This window comes from Aphelocoma coerulescens, chromosome 11 (assembly GCF_041296385.1).
Source record: "Aphelocoma coerulescens isolate FSJ_1873_10779 chromosome 11, UR_Acoe_1.0, whole genome shotgun sequence".
NCBI classification, from domain to species: Eukaryota; Metazoa; Chordata; class Aves; order Passeriformes; family Corvidae; genus Aphelocoma; species Aphelocoma coerulescens.
In genome coordinates this window covers 18,751,125-18,771,933 of record NC_091025.1, presented here as the reverse complement: position 1 = coordinate 18,771,933, position 20,809 = coordinate 18,751,125, and positions in this window count along the sequence as shown.

Here is a 20,809-nt window from a genome sequence, read left to right as displayed (position 1 = left end):
TCCTGCTTAGGGCGTCTGCTGCTCCTTGTCAGCTTTTCGTGGGAGGCAGGGCTGGTTTGCAAACCTGGGGATGTCCCAGCCCTGCCTGGGTTTGCACTGATGAAGGGATAAAAGCTCTTTATCCTTCCAGAAACACAATGATGCAGCCACGTCAAGAAAATGGGTTTAGTGGGGGATTTTTCTGCATGTCAGGCCCCAAGATGAGGAAGAAGAGGGGCATTGCAGTAGGAGCAGCAGAGTTTGTGCCCCTGCAGTGGGTTGTGGCCACTCCTGAATCCCACCCTGCTCTGAAAACCATTTCCCTGCATATTTCTGCCTGCTTTTTCCAACCCTACAGCTACAGTCACAGAATGGTTTGGGTTGGAAGGAGCCTGATGGATCTTGTTCCACCCCCTGCCATGGGCAGGGACATCTTCCACAAGACCAGGTTGGTTAGAGCTCCATCCAGCCTGTCCCTGAACACTTCCAGGAATCCTCAGATCCCAGAACACCATCCACCCCACACCAGCTTCTGTTCTGGGTGTGGGCTCATTCACAAAACAGATTGAAGTGGAATGCAGTCATCAAACAATTTCCTCTTGCAAAAGCTACTGTTTCTGCTCAGGATTTAAAACACCTGCATGCAAAACTACAGTATCCAAAATAGATAAAATCTGATAGAAAAAGCTATTTGTGAGGGAAGGTGTGGAATCAAATGGTCACTCCTTGTAAACAGAGCACAGACATGTCCATTGGGTGTATTGGATGAAAAGAGGACGTGAGAAAAGAAAATTACTTTGCTGATTTAAAATGTACAATATTTAAAACCAGTAATTATTGTGAGAGTTATGAAAAGGAAAGATATGGTAGATTTTGGGGTACTGAAACTTGCTGTGTTTTCTGCCTGTTTTCCCCTGCAGACTGCTGTTTGCAGAGCTGTAGATTGAGGTTTTGTCTCGGTTCCTAAGGTTAATATGGATTCTCTTGTAGTGTCTGGTTATTGATCTCTGCTTCTCTCTGCTTTTTAAGATATTTGTTTGTCATCTTGTTCATTCACTATTAAGATTGCAAATAAGATTTCTGTGTGTTGTTCTGTGGCATAGATGAGTCAAAAATATTCTTTTGCTTCTCCATTTTTGTCTTTAAGTAATTTCTACTTGATTTCTACTTGATTTTGTTCCCCTCTCACTTTAGCCTGTAACTGTTGTGAGTGGGAATTTGGGGAGTGGGATTTGTGCCTGGGTGTTAAGAAGCCCCTCAGCATGAGTTTGTGATCAACACAGCTGACTACAGCTCTTTAGAGCTGCCAGGAGGATGAAATATGGATTAAAATGAGTAATTAAGCACATAACAGTTTTGAAGATGCTTACAGACAGTGGTCTTCAGTTGTGGAACTGTCTCCTCTACCTGAACTGCACTCAGAGAAGGGCAAGTCTGAGGTTTTTGTTCCTGGGAAAAGCAGTAGTCATTGTGATCAGCTGGGCTGGTCTCACTTTTCCTAAGGGGTTTCATTGTTGATGAAATGACAGTGGTTTGTGAAGTGATCAGAAGGTAAAGAAATTGTGGCTCTGCCTGAATAGCTGAGCTCTATCACACGAGCAAGGACTGAATTCTCTTCTGAACTTTACATCTTATTCTGTCAAGCCTATCCAGGTAACTTTCTAATATTAACAGTACACTTTCTTTGCTATTTCCAGTGTAACTTACTGACACATCTACCTCAAGGTCTTCCTTTAAAAGAGAGAAATCTGAGATATATCTGGAGTATTTTAAAGTAATGAACCCTCCAGGAAATACTCTGGGATCTGTGAGGTTGTTGTGGTGTGGAGGCTCAATTGCTGTGAGGTGCAGCTGCCTGCAAGCCTTTGTGTTTGCTCCTGGGTGTTCCCTGAGAGCAGCGGGCAGGGAGAAGGAAAGGGCAGGAAGGGCAGTTTTGGGAGCAGTGGGATATGTTTGTGCCAGTCTTGGCCTTGACAGGGAGAGAAGGAAGGTGCTTCCTTGAAGGCTTTTTCCCCTCAGCCTTGATGGAATGAAATGGCAGGAGCCCATGTGTGAGTGCTTGTGACAGGAAGAGCCCCCACTCGAGGCAGTCCTTCTCATACACCGAGCTGGAGTTTGGGAATGTTCCCTGGGGATGCAGGAACAGTGCAGAGGGTCAGGTCAGTCTGCCAGGCAGCAGTGACCTTGAAACAGTGCTTGTTCCTGAGTGATGGTTTGCATTTATCTGCTCAAATGCAGTGCTTAGCATTTGTTTTGTTCCCAACAGCACGAGAGCGCCGGAGTGGATCAGAGCAGTGTCCACAGGGCTGGGGAGAGTTGTAGGGAATCCTGTAAGAGCAGTGCATCAGCACCTCCCCAGCTCATCCCTGGATTTCCTGAGTCAGAGGTGATGCGTTGGTGCTCAGCAGCCTTTGACAGCTCCTCCAGTGCATTTGTTTCAGCGGCCTCTGGGAGCCCTGGCGTGCTCAGAGGCATGAGAGGAAAATGCGCATATTGTTAAAAGTTATCGATCATTTCCTGGGCCTGGAGTATCAGCACTTATTTCCATGTGAGTGTGTTGTTAAGTGTCCATCCACATGTATTAATCATTGGTGGAACAAAGCAGAATGATTCAGAAATGCCTTCCTGGGCTGAGCTGAGTTGGAGGCGTTCATAACGTTCGCCTGCGCTCGTGAGGTGCTTGTTTTATTGGATTTAAATTATTAATGGCTGCAACATTATTATTGGTGTTTACTCTGCACTGTATTGGATTTCTATGCTAATAATGCTGCTGCCTGGTGCCCACGAGGAGCTGGGGTTGCTGTCAGCCCTTGTTTGGAGGCTGCTCTCCCTCTGACCTTTCCTCAGTGCAGGGGGAGGTAAAGACCCTGCCTAAAGCCACCGTGCAGGAGCTCACAGGCAAAAGCTGCTCCTGAGCTCTTTTCTCGGGGATGGAGAAGGATTCTGTAGGCTCTGCACACTTTGCAACATACACGAATGACAGAGCGTGGCTTAGATTTAGACAATTTCAAGTCCAACTGTTCAATGACCTCTTCCAGGTAATGCAACAAAACATCCTTCTGAACACAAGGCCGAGCCAACACGACTCAGTCTTGTCCCTGAATTAGTTTCCTTCTCAGTGAAGCAAAAGGGAAAAGAAAAGAAAGAGAAGTGCTTCCATGCTGTGCACTTATTAAAGTCACATACAAAGGTATGTTTTGACTTTGTCTCTTTCCTGCCTCCAGCCTGGACCTACTCTTTTGTGTTGCTCTCTCTGGGTCTCGATTTTATTCCACTTAAAGCTCTCCAAAGTTTCCAAGTTAACTTGACCTGAAACTGTGTAAAGCCTTGAGCTGTATTTGAAGTGAAGGTCATGGAGGAATAAAATCTTTTGTTAGATCAACTGAAGTAGCATGGAGGCAATTAGGAGAATTTTTCCACTCATCTGATCCATTAGTTTAATAAAAACAATGTATACCTCTGCAATAAATTCTCCTTGCCATGTCCCTAAGCCACAATGGCTCCTGCAACATTGCTTCTGTAAATAAATACATCCAGGGTTGGGCCATATTTTTCAAACATCCTTGAATGTGTTTGCTCTTTTAAATGTCTCCCTGCCCCTGTTTTTTGTGTCTGTGTGTTTGTAAGGTGACATTTCCACTGAAAAGACATGTTAAAATTAGCTTTATTTAAAAAAAACCCCACGTAGTTTTACTGAAAGTACAGATGAGAACGGAGTTGGTGATAAGGACCTGGCACGTGTTCAAGATGGTTTAGTTCATTCCTTGGTCTGATTTCCTTCTGAACAGAGCTAAACCAGAAAAACCCAATCCCTACATGTTCCAGGGTTTGTGCCACGTGCTCAGCTTATCTGATATCAATGTCATAGCAGGTTGAGGGCTCTTTCCCTGGAACAAATCTGGCTTTCAGACAGTTCCAAAGTGTGTGTTTAACCTTACCTCCATTGACTCCCTATCCGATCATAACAGCTGAACGAGGATTTCTTCTGGAGCAATATTCAAATCAGTTTTTAATGAGCTATTTAATGAAAGGCTAATTGAGGTGAATTCATTAAAGGTTTCCAAATTATGCTTATCAGAGTAGCTGAGTTTTAAGTGTTAAATATTTGTTTTATACTGCATTGTTTGATCATGAAAGCACATCTAAAACTTTTAAAATGCCTAATTAGACTTTCTACGCACTTTCCTTAATACCCCATGTTGAATTTACCACATGTGAACTTAATATATTGCTGGTGTTTACCTAACATAATTAACAAAGCAGTTGAGGGTTGTTTTTAGAACCTTGGGTAATACAGAATCAGAGTATATTGGAAATAGTGATATTGTTGGGTATTTAATTAATCTAAGTCTTATTCTTGGGTGGATGTTGACTATATTTAATACTTATTTTCTTAATCTGGAAGAGTTTCCTTGACAGCAGGCTATCTGCAGGGGATACTAGCACATTATTATAGTATAATTTTATTTTATTTTTTTTTCAACATTCACTTAATGAATAAGAACATTAATTAATCAATCTGGTAGATTTCTCTTTCTCGGAGTACTTTCCTCTCAAATCAAAGTAAATTTGGAAAACAGGCACTCAAGTTGACTTTAATCTTTTTGTCATTGACAGAAACACCAAAGTAGTTGACTGGAAATGTGGGGGAAAGTATGAGAAAATAGAACAAATCTGAGGCAGACAATTCCCAGAGTTAATCTGCATTTCCTGAGCTCTCAAGATTTGCTATCAATAAATGGGTCATCAGAATAAAAACCTCTAAAGAAGAGGGCTACAGAGACCTTGTTGAAGCAAACACTTTTTGTTTTATTTTTCTACCATGTTTCTTTTCCCTTTTTCGTTCATTCGAGTGGCTGGAGGTGAACAGCCCAGTCAGCCTTTCCTTGTGTTTGGTCCATTTGGGATTCCACAGGGCATGGCAGGAGACATGCAATATTCCTGCAGCTGAGGGTTGGGAGGGGGATTATCTGTGCAGGAGGGCAGCAGGAGCTAAATCTGAGTGAAATATTATTGGTTATAGACCCACCAATTTCACCTGGCAATGGCTTCTCCTGAGGCTGATCCCTCTGCAATGTAGGCTCCCAGTCTGGAAATATTGCAGATTATTTTATGGTCTTGCACTCTTAGTGGGGATTTCTCATATTAGTGCATGAATGGTCCATTTCTGTTCTGTCAATCAGAACAGGAACAGTTCTGCTGCCAGATTGTTAAAACCCTGGGTTCTGAGAGTTTCAGCCTGTCAGTGCTGAGAAGCAGTGATCCTCAGAAACACACTGTATTCGATCCCAAACCCTGGGAAAAGCTTCCTAAACTGTGTGATAACACTGAGGCTGTTGCTGTGTAATTAAAAGTTATATCACTGGGTGAAATATGTAGAAATGTAGAAAATTAGGTTTAGGAGATATAGGTAATAATAGGTTACAATATGGAGGATTTGGGGTGTGGATTTATGTCTGCTTTCTTCTTCTTCACAAATCTGAATGTTCTGTCATTGGGTCAAAAGTTCTGCACTGCAGAACATGAAAAGTTAGTAATTGGGTTGTAAGTAAAAACATATAATTGGTTAGGTTAGACTTTAAAAAGCTTTGAAAATTAAGACTCATGGCTGTTTTCCACCTTGTCAACCTTGGAGGCACACTGTGCAGCTGTGTTACTGATAAGATATAATAAACCACTAAGTCTGAACAAGAATTCCCGATCTCCTGCATCTCAATTCAAACTCTGAGTAAAAGAACTCGAGATACAGGAAAAAAAAAAAAGAAGAAAAGTAATACCAGAAGGAGGTTTTGGGGGAAAGTTCTATCTTTGAACTGAAGGTGGTACCAGAGTTGTCACTGAACCTCACGGTGCCTTGTTGGAAGATGGAGTCGCAGTAATCTCCACAGTCAAAGTGTTTGAGTGTTTATTGCTCAAGCATTAGAGAATTTCTACCAATGAGAAGCTTTTTCAATTTTGCCAGAGAAACTGAAAAATCAGTGACAATTTAAGCTTTTATGTTCAGGGATATGAAATGAGAGCAAAGGGATTTTTCAGACCTTTGCAAACCCATTTCAGTTTTTACCAAGTGCTTCCTTCAGCTTGCCACAAGCATCCCATTATTCTTAAGGTGTTTAATACAAAGATATTTAAATTAAGTGTTCAAAATGCTTTAGGTTGCCCCTCAAACTGTTTGTGAAATTAAAGTCATCTTAAATCTGCTGAAGAAATTTCTACATCCCAACTGGTTGGTGGCCTTGTGGTTTATGGAAAAGTGATGTAACTGAGCCAAAATCATATTTTCTGTGTGTGTAGAACAATCTGAGAGTCTGAGACTTTAATCATAACATTATAGGACTCATTTAGTTCCCTATCCTATGTTTTGTAACCTAAGGGGCTCGAGGGCCTGGCATGTGATGATGGGATGGCTTGAGGAGAACATGAGCTCTGCATCCTTGCGTTCACCAGGGTCCTGTCCCCAAGGTGGGTGACAGATGTGACACCTCTCTGGGTGGGTCTGTGCACTGGGCCTGTTCTGTTCTATTCTTCCAGCTCCACTAATATATGGAGCAGTTGCTTCTAGTGCTTTGAGGGTGGACATTCCCTCCAGGAATTTATCTAATTCCTTTTGAAAAAATTTATACTCTTGGCAGAAGCACCATGCTGGGGTAATGAGCTGTATGATTTAATTATGAGTTGCGAAGGAAAAGTCCTTCTTCTTGGTTGTTTTGAACTGCTTGTTCATAATTTCATTTTATTCCACTTATGCCTTGAATAATGGCAAATAATGAAAAATCATTGCCTATTCACTATCTCTGTGCTGCTCCTCGTTTCATAGACCTCGATCATATTTCTCCTCAGCCACTTATTTCTGAAAATTACTGCATGGAGTTGGCTTTCTGTGAAATCCATTCCATTCCTCTGATCAAATCCTTTGTTCTGCATCCTCAGAGCTGCTCTCCGGGTCACAGGAACCTGTGAGTGGTGATGAGTGTGAGGTATTTGAGACGTGGGCACACAATGGTTGGAGGCCTAAGGATGCTTTGTGTTCTATCCCCTCTGTTTTTCCTGAATTCCTGATATAATGTGGGATTTACTGACAGCCAGAAAGATGGGGAGTTGATTCTCTTTGCCAAAATGTGATAAAGGTCTGTGCTTTTTATGCAAAAAAAGAACATGTTCACAAGGCAACCAGACTGAGTTTATTTAATTTTCACCTGCCATGGTACTGTAATTTCATATTTCTTCTTGTAGATCTTCTGTGAGGTGATAATTATAAGTTAAAAAAAAAAATACACAAAAATTTAAATAATTTAATTTAATATACATGCAATTTGTTTTCTCTCATAATATTATATACTCTTTTCCTGATCACTTATGATTGTGTTGAACTGCAAATATCCCAGTGCAGGTTATTTAATACCTCACTGATATCTTCCTTTTTTTTCTTCACTAAGCCTTGTTGACTTTTCAGTATTTCTTTCTTGTATGGATTTCCTTTTGTTTGTAGTCTACATGTGACCATTTTATATCATCTGTAAATGAAGAAGTTTTACTGGCCTTTGCTTCTTGGAGGTCTTGTTTGAGTTTAGGTGACACCTTTTTTTGCCATCATTGACAGCTTCAACAATAAATTTCTTATTTTAATCAGTATTTCACCCGTCCTCTATTAGAATTTGTAGGCAAATATTAGTTATACTCAAACTGTTATTCTTTTTGTTCTAATACTGAATTAATAATATGTTTCTTAATTAATGTTTCTTCAAAATATCTTTTCACTCATCTGGCCTAATTTCAGTTGCTATGTACTTCCTGTTATCCTAACATATACATGCATATGTATATATATTTAATATATTTATTAGTCCTTTGTCAGAGCAATAGAGATGTCTCCCTTTCCAGCCACAATATGCAGACAGGTTTGCTTGGAATGGGGAGAACTCTGGAAAAAAAGCTGGGAATAACTGACATACTTGGCAATTGCTCATTTTAGGGGGTGCACAGCAATGGGATTGCTGTTATATTTATTTGGCTTCTTCTTCACTGATTTTTTTTTTTTTTGCTTAAAGGAGGCACATTCAAAATGAAAGTTTTGAGGAAAAAATCGTTACTGACTATAATTGAAATAACAGGGCTTTTTTTCCTCTTTCTGGCCTTTCAGTGAAGCCACCAAAGGAACACATAAAAGTGGATTTAAGCACATTTTAAATTGAAATATTATCAGGTAGAAGAGAGAGATGTTCATGATCCAGTGTGAGGGGAGGATCAATACCATAATCTGTGTGTTTCTAAATATGTTGCACTCCTTATTACCAGCTGTGATTTATAAAGGGCTGGGGAGGGAATGAGCTCCAGGTCAGTGATTATCTCTCCCACTGTCTCTCATGACAAGTTAAAACTTCAGGAATATGGGTGATGGACAGTGGATTAAAGCCTCAGCCTGGGAACAGCTTTATTTTGGGTAGCAGGGAGCTGGTCAGAGGTAATTGCCTGTGCCTTATTGCAGGAGTGCATGGACTCTCCTGCTCTGCTTTAATGCTAAATTCATCCAGGATCACAGCAGGAAAGACTCTGTGTAAATTAAAATTAGCTAGAGTTTTCCCTCTCCTGTTTCTTTAGCATCATGTAGAGTATAAGCAAAGCAAAAAAAAAAAAAAAACAAAAAAAAACCCCAAAAAACCAAAACAGCAACAACAAAATCAAACCAAAACAACCAACCCAAAACAAACTGAAAAAAACCCTACAAAAAAACCCACCCCTCCTCCCAAAAAAACCCAAACAAACCCAAACTGAAACTGAAAAAGCCCAGATTGCTAAATAACCTTGTGTTGCAATTAAAAAATGTATAAGGCCCTTTCTCGGAGTTATAATGATGAAAATAGTTTGACTTTGTTCAATTTTCAATATTCAGCGGCGTTTGAATGGGCTCTGAGGCCTTTTAAACACTGGCATTATAAGGTAACACTAACAAACACCATCAGTGTTTTGTTTGTAGGAGGAGGAATAAGTGAATTTGATTCATTTTGTTTGTACATCCGAATACTTGTCACTCCAGGGTGCTTTGGGGTGCCTTAGGCCACCCCGCTGATTGGAACAAGGCTGGGCCTCAGGGTGGGTCAGGATTTTGCCTAGAGAAGATCAACTTCTGACTTTTTAATGGAAATAGGTGTCATGGATGTGGATATGTGTGCAAAACAGCTCGGGCACAGATGGCAAAAATTGGTTGTGTAAGGGAGTAAGTCACTGTTTGGATCAGCAGTTCTGACCACAAAATTCTGCCTTTATTGGTTGGTTCTAATGTGTGCTGTCTTATTTGGAAGCTGGTTGGGATATTCTCTTCTGGAAAGGTTCCCTGGTGCCAAGGTCTGCCTTTATTGGTTGGTTCTAATGTGTGTTGTCTTATTTGGAGGCTGGTTGGGATATTCTCTTCTGCAAAGGTTCCCTGGTGCCAAGGTCTGTCTGAATCCCAGAGTCACTGAGGTTGGAAAAGCCCTCCCAGACCATGGAGTCCAGTCTGTGCCCAATCCCCACCTTGTCCCCAACCCAGAGTTTTGAGTGCCACCTCCAGGCATTCCTTGGACACCTCCAGGGATGGGGACTCCACCCCCTGAGTGGTAACTGTGGTACCTGGCCAATACTCTGTGACAAAGTTTATCCATGAAGCAGAATCTCCCCAAAAGCCAATTTCCATGTGAAATCTCTTGTGAGCTCCCCACCTTTCTGGGCAAAGAAGGGATGGAACCTGTTCAATTAGTAAAGTTTGATAAATTGAAATAATTGTATAATTTGAGAGGATTAGATTTCTTAAGGTGTGAAGAGAGAGCACTGAGGTCTCTGTGTGCTCCTAGGCAATTGTGGAAGCATCAGCAGGCTGGAGATGTGTTAAAGCAGCACCAGGGGTTATTAAGAGGGAGGCAAGGGGTACCTGTAGCTAATTTTGGGCTAGTCAGCATAAATTCATGAAGATCATCCATGCAGTGTTAGCTTAAACAATCCTTTTATTGAGAAGAGAAGCTGTAATACACAATGACGCCAGACAAGATTATGGGGGGATATAATGAAGTTTGCAGTGTCAGAAGATAGAATGATTGAATTCTGGGTGCCAGGGACAGCCTTCCTACGCCTCCATCTTGTGTTTCCATGTTTTAATGAAAAATAAACTCCTTAAGAGGAAAAAAAAGTCAAAGGAAGCTGAGCTGTAATTGTCATGCTGATACTGGAGGAGAGTTGATAATTATGCACCTATTCCAGCCTGAACTTTCCCCACCTCTTCCTGCTAAGGATCACTCTGTTTAAATCATCACCCCTCTCAAGCTGTCACTCTGTGCTCTTGTACCACTTTATTGTGTCCTTCCTCTCTGATTTCCTCACATAGGTCCTTCTTTCATTCGCTTTGTGTCTTTCTCAATGCTACTCTACTGGTTAGGACTTTTCTCCCAGATCTCTTGATCTCACCCTGTAGTGTGTAGGTTAATAATTGGATATTAATGTACAGGATCTTATCTGTTTTGCCTCCCTTATTTCAAGTGTTGCTCCTCTGATCATTATTTACTCAGAACCTCTCTGTAATTCAGAATTCCCATCCTTGGTGTCAAATGGATTTAGCAAGAACAACTGCTTTTTTGGCTGTCCCTTGCTCTACAAACTTCCTTTGACTTTTTCAACACTTTTGTAGATTACAAACTCTTTTTAAACCTTTGTCATTAACTACAATTGAAGACTTGCTTCCTGTGCTTGGGTTCCAGTTCTTGTGCCACTAGGTGCCTTGAAAAACCCTTTGCCTCTAGCAAAATAAAAGTTCACTCATTTGCTTTTCTCACTTTTTTCCCGTGGCAATTCTCAGAAATGAGGTGATTGCACATAATTAGGGGCACAGTTAGAGAAACTCTCATCAATCTTTTGTGAGCATTCAGGAAAAATCAATGGGGCCTGTACAGAGCAACCTCTTCAGGCTGGAAGGTAGAGGAACTTTTATGGGACCCCTCTTTTAAGGGTGTATGGGCAGAGCTTTGAGAGGAACTCAGATGATTCAGCCAGGATAACTGTGTGGCATTAAAAAAGACCTTACAGGAGAATAAAACATGCTGAGTTGTCTGTGTTAGATGACAACAGAAAATTGGTTTTGGTTTTGGTTTTCCACCTGGGACATGAAAGCTATGCAAGGAATTGTAGAATACTCATATTGCAACCCACCAGAGAGGCCAATATGAAATAATTTCACAGACATGCTTTGCCAAATTTGTGACTTGGTGGGCGGTGTTAGATAGTGAGACAGCCCATGTCGTGCATCCATGGCAGTCCTGCCAGGCTGCTCTTTTATTTCTTGTAAATAACCCCCCCATTCTCAGCTCCTCAGATGTGCTCACTTCAGTGTCTGAAGTGTGCCAGAGTGGGAAGAGGTCAACCCAATCTGCAGTAAAACATTATTTCAAGTTGGTTTACCCAGTGCCCTGATGGTAACCACTCAAGGATTTCTAATTCAGTTGGTTTGGTACAGATTTCAGGGGCAGAATAAACCCATACAAATTGTACAGGAGAAATTATTGCCCATTGTTACAAAAGAGGTGAGGAGGAGTTGGATGCAATTATGTGCAAGGGCCTGTTCTGTGGTGTTAAAAACATCAACACAAATAAATGCCTTCATTATATTGTGAAATACGGTGCTGTTGTTCCCTTGAATGCCTTCTATGATACAACACCTTATATATATATATATATATATATAATATATATATATATATATATATATATATATATATATATATATATTGCACCACATTTTGGCTGAATTTCAAGAGGAAAGGTCTCAGTGTCCTTCACTTTTGTGGCCTTGACTGATAGAAATGCCCTTAAATACTTTTTACCCCTCTTTCTAAAAAAAGAGATAATAAAGAAGGATGCTGCAATGCATTTATTTTTATTATAAAAATAAAAATAACTTTAGGCTCCAAGGTTATTAGTTGTGGTAAAATTATGTAAGGTAGCAGTGAAACTCTAGAACTGGAATTATCTGCTGAGTGGAAGAATCCTTCCAAAAGAGCTGAGGCAGAAGTTTGCAGCTCTCAAGTTGAGTGTAGCAGAACACAACCAGAATGTGTGTGTGTGTAGCATCTAATTCCAACCTGTGACCCAAAACCACCAGTCTGACTTTGCAGAAGTTTAGCTCACATCTTCAAGAAAAGAAAGTAACATAGGAAATGTAATAATATATATAAAAATGCCATGTGTTCTTATTTTCTACCTGCTATGGAAACTTGGCTGGAAGGGGGTTAAGAATCTGTGTGTTTTTGCAGGATACAAACCTGTCATGGGGGGAAGAAAGAGGGCTGTGTTTCTCCTCAAGGCTTTCAATATCTTTGTGCCTTCAGCTTTTCTGTGTATTTCAACCCAATGTGAATTTCCCTTTCAAATGTGGCAATTCTGCTGGGAAATGGAACTTCCCTCCCCGACCCCCTTCCCCTGGATTTATTGCCTCGATGAGTCATTCCTGGATGTAATGATTGGTTTAAATTGCCAAAACCCAGCCCAGTGGCTTTGGCAATGTGTCCCTGCTAATAGTTACTTACCCAAACTCTTCAGGATTGTCAGCAGGATTTTCAAGCCTTAAGGCTTGATGGAACGAGGAAACAAAGATTTCCATCTACTTATGCCTCCTGTTTAGTTGCCTAATTATCATTCATTTAGCCTGCCATAAAAGTCATTCTTTACCTGCTTTCTGATTGCTTTATGGCTGCTTTTACAGCCTTTGGGGGAATAAATTGAAAGGTATGTTCTCCGTGTGCTATATCCCTCAAATAACTGATCCAGTCAACAATCTGTGTTTTATTACCCAAATGATCTAACAACCCCCATGTTATACATGGAAAATGGTTAAATTAGAGAGTTCAACTCTGTTTGCTGAAGTCAGCAAGATACTTCTACCTTTGTTTTGGCAGATTCCCCTGCAGCTGGAGACATCCAGCCTCCTCAAAACAACTGGGAATTAAGGGCTTGTTCCTAGCTGCTTTAAATACAAATGCACAAATAGGTGCCTGAAAAAGCACCAATGTAAAATATGAATAACTACAATGAATGCTGTATTTTTCACTGATTTTTTTTTTTTTTTTTTAATTGCAGCTGGTTTGTTTTCCTGCAGGCAGGTTTGGGGGAGCTGGGTTGCTCTTTGCTGTGTGTCCCCAGACTGCACCGAGCCCATCATGCTGATTTTTGGCACTCTGTCTGTCAAAGACATGCTCCAATTTATATAAATTAATAGAAACTTGAGAACTGAGGGACTTGTTGCATGTGCAACTTAACATAAAGTGTTGGGTTTAGTTTCTTTTAGTTTTGTTATAGAATAGAGTTAATTTTAAAGACAGCTCAAGCCTTAGCATTAGTATTTCTCAGAAAGTCTGGGATAAGCTCTTCATCTGGCAAATTTACAAAGAATCAGCAGAAAACCAAAAATGTGTGTACTGAGGGTCTGTCTGACAAGTCCTAGTGCTGTGTAGGATTTCTTGGAGTCACACCCTGGCTGCAGAATTGAGAAATTGTTCATCTTTATTCCCAAGGCTCTCCAGAACCAGCCTTTAAACTGACCTGGCACGTGGTTGTGCAGCCTTGGCAGGCTGGGCAGGGAGGCTCTGGGAGCTCTCCCTCCATCCCTTCTCCTTTGTTTCTCTCTTTCCTGCCTCAAAGTCCACTCTCCCACCAGCTGTAGCTAAATAACCAGAACTCCTTGAGCACCTATTGCTGTTAATGCTGCATTCTCCCTTCCTGGTTTGTCATCTCTTGTCCCTTCCCTTTCCCACTGGATGTGTAAAAACAAACATCCAGGGTTTATCTGGGAATGTAAGGAAGGCAGGTTGGGACACTTATGGTGTTCCACAAGCTGTGTTTTATGAATTAAAAGAATTTATGAATAGACCCATATTATAGTTTGTTTTCAATTCATTAGAGATCACAAAGGATTTATTGATGACATTGATGCTGGCCTTCATATTTAAAGCATGTTTTCCCAAATCACTCTCTACAAACTCTTCTGAACAGTTCTGAACATTACAAATTTAACAAGCAACCCCAAGCATAGAGCCGTGTAGAGTTTGTAATGAATTATAATAATATTATTTCTTTATCATATATTAAAATATGTTCTCTTTGTTTCCTGAATGTGGGTTGATCCTGAACCCAGAATCTGTTTTTAAAGTGACTGGTGGGCTAGGCAAGAGTTTGCAGAGTTTTTGCTGGCTTTGCTTGCATAGATGAAATTATTTTAAGTCTTTGTAAAGCACAGCCTTACAAACACAAGGTAGTCTGGAGCATCTTTTAGCTCTTTATATAGCTGCTGACACTATTATTTCTTGACATCTTCCTGTTCTAGTGGCATTTTGCCATCTGCTTCTAAGATGTCATTATAAGGCAAAGGAAAAATTTTAGTATATTCTTCTAAAGCCTTTGCTTCTCTTGCTGCGCCATTCTAATTCTGTACAGTCCCTGTTGATGCATTCCTATTTATCTTGGCTGATAGCTGGTTTATTTTCCTATTATGTTCTGCTATTCAGCTTGCATAGAAGGCATCAAGATGCCTCCTCAATTTAAATACTTGCTTTTTCTTCACTAACAGCAACGCCTCGTCTGCTACCCAGACCTACTGTTCTCCTTTTACATTTTAGTTGTATAATTTGGTGAAGGCTGCAAAATCAGGGGATCTATTTACAACCTACTTTGGATAATTTTCACTAGGATTGATTGCATATAGAGGAGAGAATGTGTGCAGGCTGTCTTCTGGAAAAATAATTGATTTAGAGGGTTCAGTGTGTTTGGGAATGAACCCCCCAAAATAGCCATGCTGGTCTCTGCAACAGCCTCTTACTGCTTTGAATCTGAGTTTGCATTCTGGCTTGTAAAGCTGAATTTCAGCTTTTAATTTCATTGTTTGAGCAGTTCTTGTCTTCTTACAGCACACCCTGACACTTAGGGAAAAGGCTTTGTAATTTTAGCAAATGGGATAAGGAGTATTCCTGTTACAAATGTATGCAATCCATGGCTGTCCCTCATGCTGATTACTATTTTGCATGGAATAATCCACAATTTGTTAATTTTATAACCAGTCCTTGTATGTAAAAAATTAAAAAATCAAGCAAACAAATGGAATAATTTTAACATCACACAGTTTGCTTTTTCCCCACCAAGCCACATTTCTATTGGTGTAATGTATATGTGTTGTTTCATTTCCACACCAAATCCATGACTGAATGTTTTAAAATTTCAAGAGTTTTAATCTTGTTTTTTTTTTTTTTTTTTTTTTTTTTTTTTTTTTTTCTGTAGCAGACCCAAAGAGATATGTTAACTTCAATCTTGCTCAGATTGTCCATGTGCAGTTGTATGACTTTTAATCTAATGTCACATTTATCAAAATTTGCCAGGGCAGACAAGCATTTCCATGCTTTCACTGGGACAGGAAAGTGTCTTGGTGTAGAACATAGGCTGTGATGGCACAAAACTAATGCATGTGGAAGATCAGAGCCATCTCCTGAGTAAAATGCCACCTTCTCCAACCTGAAGGCAGCAAAATGGAGAGGAAATGTATCCATCTGGGAAAATTATCCTCCCCATCAATGACATCTGGCTTGGCATTTTGTGGTCCCGGGTTATTGAATGCTTTGCTGTATCATGCACAGGTTCATTAGTACAAATTAGGTTCTGTTCACATTACAGTGGGTAATCAATTATATTGGATGTGAAATGTCTTCTCATAAATCTGAATTACACTTTTCTTGGAGCCTGGTCCGGTGTTTGGGCTGGTGCAGACTGGGGGAGAGCTGACAGCACTTGCTGCAGATGGGATTTGAGCTTTGTTCCCTCTATGCCTGGGCCAGGGTTGTACCAGGTGCAAAATTAACTGTGCCAGGGCAGCCTGGAGCTTCTGAGGGCTGGGGAGTTCCACCCAGAAGAGGTTCAGGAGGGGTCTGGGCTGGGCATCTGGATGGAATCTCTGTTATATTCCAGGTTCTGGTGGTTGAGGACAGGGACAGGGCAGAAGATGAGGCACCCCAGGTCACCTGTGAGCACTCACAGGCTTTATATTAGCTGATATTTGCACTATAATTTAGCTCAAGGTCATCTGATAGGCAGCTGGGATCAAATATGGGCACATAAATTTGAGTTAATATGTTAAATATTTTGTGTGTTCTTTCTGTGATGTGTAGTATTTGCTGAATCGAGTCAGGTTGAATTCCTTGTGCCATGAAGTGCTGCTGAAGTGGGTGGTTTTTATTTACCACAATACAAGTTTCTACTAAAAACCTCATAAATTAGCAACCTTGTTAATACTTTGAGTGAGGAAGCTAAAAAATAAATGCACACTAAGAGCTGAGGTGTCCTTTTATAATCTAAAGGAGGAGTGTGAGAATAATTTATTAGAAGCATTTGTCTCCTGAATCCCACTGAATTTCTGCTTTTGCACAAAGGAGCTTGGGACTTCTGTTATTTGTGGTTTCAATGTTCTATTTAATTTTTCTTTACCTGCTCATAATTACTTTTAATTTCCTGTAGCTAATAAATGCTTCTCCAGAAAACACCATTTCTAATTAAAAATCCAGCATTAACTCGATGATCAGGATCTATATAAACGGTGCTACTGTTGTAAATATTTTAAAGCTTCTGTGCATTTTCTTCTCCAGGCTTTGTGCTTGCATCACATCTAGAATAAAGAGTGTAATTACCTGCAGTGCAGTTCTGGGGAAACAAAGTTCAGGATAATTTGGGCTCAGAACTGCACATTTTTTACATCCACCCCACAAACCCTGGCTCTGATGACCAGCAGTTTATGGCAATGCAGAAAATAGCAAGTTTCAGGTTACTCTTGCCTCGGCCTTCAAACTTCAAGTACCTGAAATCTCTGAGGTCTCTCGTTACCATTTGTTTGAGCTAATGCCCTGTCTCCTGCTGATCCTGAAGTTCTGAGTCAAGTCTTTTTCTTTTCTGGGATTGATGACTGCAATTCTCTGTTTCCTTGCTTACCCACTTCTGTTAAAAATAGGCTCAAACAGGTGTGGAGAGATCCTACAGAAGTGATTCCCAAACTCCAGTTCATCAGCACTGTAGCTTTGAGCTAAATGCTTTATCAATCCTATCTGAATATCGATCCTATCTGAATATCTTTTTCTTACCTATCTGAATATGTTGGGAAGAGTTTTGCACTGAAGGTCATGAGGATTAGTTTGTCCTAATGAATGTGCACCCATGTGACATTAATTACCTGGTGTTACAAATCTGCCACATTTGTTCATAGCACAACTCATTATTGTGTGTCCAGTTCTGGGCCCTCATGGCCAGAGAGACCCTGAGGAGCTGGAGTGTGTATGGAGTGTGTATATGGGATACACATCATAAGGTCACCCCAAGACACCAGGGCAGGGAACGGAGCTGGGAAGGGGCTGGAGCCCCAGGAGAGGCTGAGGGAGCTGGGAAAGGGGCTCAGGCTGGAGCAAAGGAGGCTCAGGGGGGACCTTGTGGCTCTGCACAAGTCCCTGACAGGAGGGGGCAGCCGGGGGGGTCGGGCTCTGCTCCCAGGGAACAGGGACAGGAGGAGAGGGAACGGCCTCAGGCTGGGCCAGGGGAGGCTCAGGGTGGACAGCAGCAGGAATTTCCCCATGGAAAGGGTGCTCAGGCCTTGGCAGGGGCTGCCCAGGGAGGTTTGGAGTGGCCATCCCTGGAGGTGTCCAAGGAAGGGCTGGAGGTGGCACTCAGAGCTCTGGGCTGGGGACAAGGTGGGGATGGGGCACAGCTTGGACTGGATGGCCTTGGAGGGCTTTTCCAGCCTGATTATTCTGTGATTCTACACCTCACTTCTTACTTTTATTTCTCCACAGTATATTTTTTGAGGGACAAAAAGTAGTAAAGTTTTGCTATAGCTGAAAAATCTTCACAAGGTTTATTTTTTTCTGTTGGGTAGAATTTACCCCATGCATTTCTTAGAATTCTCCTGTCAATCCTTTATTTTTTTCCCAGATCTTCAAAGAAACTTTGACATTAGAAGGCAGATATCAATGTCTCTTTTGGATAATGCTTTAGCAGGAAGCACAGGTGACTTCCATGTCAGAAGGTATTAGTAAAAATAGATACAGAAAAAAAATCTCAGATACTCAAGATAAATATTTCCTAAAAGCACCAGCTTCTTTTCCTGAAAGACTACAAATACAATTTCTCAGCTGGTCCATCATTGAAAATACAACTATGATGCTATTTAAATATTGCTGGTGCTGTGTTGTCAGTAAATCAAGGGCTCAGATCATCAGTCTTTGTTTCTGTTTTGTAGGTGAAGAAGTTCCAAATAATCCTTCCATTTCCTTCCTTTGTTTTCCTATAAAGAAATTCTCTAGGATGCTTACTTAGATTTTTTTTTTTTTTTTGGTTTCTTTGTTCCATCTTCAGTCAGGTTTTGTGTGTCAGATGCTGTCAAGCCAAACCAGGTATGAATGCAAAAGGGCAAATGTATCTGTGGAAATGATTAAGGCTGGAAAACACCAGTAATGAGATATTGAATATTTCTCTTCTAATGTGCTAAATCCAGACTGTGGTGGCAATAATCAAAAGTCCTTGACAGGAAATGAAAAGTAGCAGTAAGTATGCTAGAGTAGCTTAATGTATTTATTTTATAAGAACTTTCCCTTTAATAAATAAAATAAAGCACAGTAGCCCTAGAACACTGGAGTTACAAGTTTAGAAACAAATCTTACCTTGAAGACTTAATCTCTTTCATTTAAAATAAATATTTCAAGGTTTCTAAGTCTCTTCTGTGAATCTTATTTACATTTTTATTAAATGAACTATATTTACATAGCTGTTTCCATAATGTTTCTTCTTATGCCTTTTTAAAAGCTGGCAGTATATAGGTCACTGGAACCTTGACTTTCTGAAGCTGCTTTTTAATGTATGGTCATAGGCATGAAAAACCTTAGCAACTACTTTTTTGCATCATATGACATGGAATTCTGAAAGGCAGCCTGGTCTTACAGGCTTCATTTGGAAGGGTCAGAAGGGTTTTCCTCTGGAAGGGAAACGTGGGTGGGTTTGGAAGTGGGAGAGGAAATCCTGGGATTGCAAATGTTGTGATTAAAGTACATACTTCTGCAAAGCTCTGACCTGGGGTCCTTCTGCTGGACTGTGACAGCTCCCTTTCTTTTCAGGTAGGAAATCTCTAATCCTGGTTTCAAGATCTTTTAGACAGCAGTTAAGTGGAATTAATCCTTGCTTGTCTATGTGCAACAAGACAGGGCTTTGGTTACCACTTAAGAAATGAAGGGGGGGGGAAGAAAAGAGGAGTGTTTATGCTACATTAAATATTTTCATTATGCATCAGATGTTAAGAAATTTCTAGTAGGCCTGAAGCATCTCTGGCATGACTGTTTGGAAAACAAACACAAAACCCCATGGTGCATGGCAAGCACTGTGGTTTGTTTTCATACTCAGAACTATATTTTGAATAGTATATGAGATGCAACATAAATTTATCAGGGCTTTGGCACTGACTGATGCTCACAGAACGACTGAGATTTAGGAAACATTATTTCTATTATCAGTTAAAAGTGTTTTCTCTTAATTGAATGGTGTGAGCAGGCAATGGCAGGGTTGGATGTGGACTCCAGGATTTTTCTCCTTCTTAGCCTGTTGTGCTTGTTCAGAGCTTGGTGGGGTGTGTTTTTCAGTGAGCTGATTCCCTGTCCAGTTTGGGGATAGAAATTAGATTTCCTGTGTAAGCTGGAGTGCAAAGGAGCTGTGGGTGCCAAAAGGAGAGGCTGTTTCTCAGAGCCAGTGCAAAGTTTGTGCAGTGCTGAGGCATCTTCTCCCTTTCACTTGGCTGATCTGGAATGTTCCAGCAATCCAAGTGGATTACATTTGGCTTTCACTCTTACCTTATCTGCCTGTTAGAGCTGAGCCTCTCCAGGTGCCTGGTCTGTATTTACCAGGCTGTCAGATGTCCTGGGGAAAAGCTGTAAGGTAAATACACACCAACCTCCACACTTTAATTGCTACCTTAATTCTGCAGCAGTCAGTTCTTACTCAAGGGTTTGCTCATCAAAGCTTCCTTCAGCTGTGGTGTTCAAAGACTGCAGGATCAACCCAAATATCATATTCATGTGTTTGATGTCATGGAATTGAGGCTTCAGCAAAGCAATTGGATTGAAGTGAGCACTTAGAGTTGAGTCATTCCCTTTCCATGCAGATATGCAAGGGGAAGGGACTTCCTGGGAGGAGGCATGGCCACGTGTGTGAGCTGGCTGGGAGGCACCTGGGAAAGGCTGGATGCTGCTGCAGAGGGAACCTGGTGAGGGTGGAACGAGGGATAATTCTATTATCAGAATTTTTCCCATGCCATAGATAAAACCAGTTAAATCTTTCTCATCAGTGGTTATAATTTTTCAGCTGTTTGCTAAAATCAATGCCTTTTTGGTCCCACTTTCCAAAGGAAATTGTGCCACGAGTCACCTGCTGCCAGAGCCTGGCATCACAGTGGGGGATTGACCCAACAGTGTCTCCTCCCAAGGTTCTGAAGCCTTGAAAGTCAATCCTCTCTCAGCCCTACCCAGTAAATTAAGGTAGCAGGAAGACAAATGTTATTGGTGTTCAAATACTTTGTCTCCTTGAAGCACTCAACACATGCAAATTATATAAAGAACAATGCTGGATTCTTGCTACTGTCGTGAATCTCCAAGCCTGTGTAATAAATGTTGTTGTCACATTATATGGGCTAAATGACTAATGATGGAAGTGTGTTCTTATTCATGCAAGCAGCTGCTGAAAAGTGTGCTGTCCTAAAATATACCTTCCTGTCTGTGGGGCTGACAGCCATGAAATGATGGAATCAAGT